Below are 2797 nucleotides of genomic sequence, written 5' to 3'. Positions count from 1 at the left end.
AGGTTGCATCGGGGGAATTTGTATAAGCAACGCCGTCCGCCACCTTCAAGGATATGTTCTTAATTTTGAAGTGTAGCTCGCAGTTAGTGTTCTCCGCGATGTCATCCACGGGGTATCTATCCAGCATTGCGTCAAACGGGGCAGAACCCATGCTGCTTCTCGGCATGGATGGGGCGGTGGTATCCAATGCTGGATCATCCGCTAGCTGCTGCAGCTGCTGAGACCCCCTTTGCTGGCTAAGTGAGTCGATCTGCTCCTGCTGCCGCTGGAATTTGATTGCCAAGTCCGCGTGCACTGATTCTAGGCCTTGAAGGCATTCATAGTCAAGCTTCCTCTGCTCCTCCTCCATCTTCCTTTTCTTCTCCTCCACAATCTTCTTTCTCGCACGGGTTCTGTAGTCGGCGTTCCAGTCCGAAAACCGCTCATACCACGGAATAGCGCCCATGCCTCGTGTTCTTCCCGGGTGTTCAGGATTTCCCAGGGCACGCGTAAGCTCGTCGTTCTCTCTGTTGGGCTCGAACAACCCGGATCGAGCCTCTTCTATTGCAACAAGTAGCTTATCTTCGGCTCCGTGCAGACATGCCTTCTTGGAAACTTTGCCTGTCTTCGGGTCCAACTCCCCCCCATGTGCATAGAACCAAGTCCTGCACCTGGGGGGCCAGCTCAATGTTTCTGGAGTGACACTTGCATCCAGCATCTCTTTCTCAGACTTATCCCACTTAGGCATTCCCACCGCATAGCCACCTGGCCCCAGCTTATGGAACTTATCCTTTTTTGCGGCATTGGCCTTGTTTATTCTTGACCGTTCCTTAGATAATTCTGAATCCTTGAATTTCATGAAATCGTCCCAATGAGCACTTTGATTCTCTAGTGTTCCCTCGAATACTGGAGTCTTCCTTCCTCCCTTGACGTACTTGTCCCATTCACGATTCTTGTGGTTCTTGAATGCAACCGCCATCTTCCTAAGAGCAGCGTCCTTGACTTTCTGCACATCTGCTTCTGTGAAATGATCTGGTAGGGTGAAATGTTCCATGAGAGTATCCCAAAGCAGACTTTTTTGTCTGTCGTCGACAAAAGTAAGATCTGGACGTGGCTTTGCTGGCTCTCTCCATTCTTGAAGGGAGATCGGGAGTTGGTCCTTCACAAGAACTGCGCACTGACGAACGAACTTGTCCGCAATCTTCTTAGGCGCTAATGGTTCGCCATTAGGTTTGATTGCCTTGATATTATACTTTACGCCCTCCTTCAACTTTTTGTTCGGGCCTCGTTTCGTCCTTTTGCCTGAAGATTTGCTCGATCCGGATGGCTGAAAGAAGAAAGATCGATTCGTTAATATATCTTCAACTCATTTAAAACGTGTGATGATCACCAGATGCCTGCTTATATAAATATATATACCTCTCTGGTGTTGTCATAATCATAGATCATGACTTCATCAATTCGGTCGTCGCGATCGAATATCATATCACCCTCTCCGGTGTTGTATAGAAATTTGGAGCCGTCATAATCTTCTTCATTCTGATCATCATCCGGCCCGCGTATTATATCGAACATGGTCTGTTCTCCCTCTCTGTTGGTATTGTCCGCCATAGCTTTTATTTAACTATGCCAAAAGAAATATAAAACAATTTAGTATTCAAATTACATCGTCTCGAATAATAGATATAATCTCGAATACATCGTCTCGAATAATAGATATAATCTCGAATACATCGTCTCGAATAATAGATATAATCTCGAATACATCGTCTCGAATAATAGATATAATCTCGAATACATCGTCTCGAATAATATATAATCTCGAATACATCGTCTTGAATATTATATATCGAGTACATCACTGGCTAGGTAGCTAATAAAGATCGAATACTACAGAAGAATCTAGGACACTCGCGGTTCCTGCGGCGCGGGCGGTGGACACCCAAAGAGAAGGAACCCTCACAAGATCATAGCTGAAGTGAGATCCCTGAAGAAACTGCCAGGTATTGGAGAACCTGCCGCCCTCTAACGCAACCATGTAGCGATGGACGTGCTCGTCCTCCTCCCTGACACGGTGACGTACCACCTCTGGCGGGACCGGCTCCCTCCGCACCGAAACTGGCCCACGCGAACCGGGGCCGGGTTCCTCATCAAGCGGCGCGCCCCTCCAGGCAGCACCTCCCAGTGCCAGCCCGGCGGAGCCCAGTCCCGGACATGGGTCAGTCGGACGTCGTTGCGGACGGGTCGACGGCGAGGATGCGGGCCGGGCATCGTCGAGAACAAATACTAGCTATATGCCCGCAAAAAGTAACATTTTTTTAATGATTGGATTTTGATAACTAAAATTTCTAACATTTCTATATAACTAACATTTCTATAACATTTCTAATATTTCTAGAACTAAAAAAAGAAAAAAATTCTAACTTTTTTATAACTATTTCTATAACTAAAAAACAGAAAAATTTCTAACAATTCTAACTTTTTTATAACTATTTCTATAACTAAACACAGAAAAATTTCTAACAATTCTAACATTTCTAACTATTCTAACAATTATAACATTTCTAACTATTTCTAAAAACAGAAAAATTTCTAACAATTCTAACTTTTTTATAACTATTTTTATAACTAAAAAACAGAAAAATTTCTAACAATTCTAACATTTCTAACTATTCTAACAATTCTAACATTTCTAACTATTCTAACAATTCTAACATTTCTAACTATTTCTAAAAAACAGAAAAATTTCTAACAATTTCTAAAAAACAGAAAAATTTCTAACTATTTGTATAACTAAAAAACAAAAAAATGTATGTGT

This window comes from Triticum aestivum, chromosome 1A (assembly GCF_018294505.1).
Source record: "Triticum aestivum cultivar Chinese Spring chromosome 1A, IWGSC CS RefSeq v2.1, whole genome shotgun sequence".
In the NCBI taxonomy this organism is placed as follows: Eukaryota; Viridiplantae; Streptophyta; class Magnoliopsida; order Poales; family Poaceae; genus Triticum; species Triticum aestivum.
The sequence above is the reverse complement of the archived record's forward strand: the minus strand, read 5'-3'. Positions refer to the sequence as shown.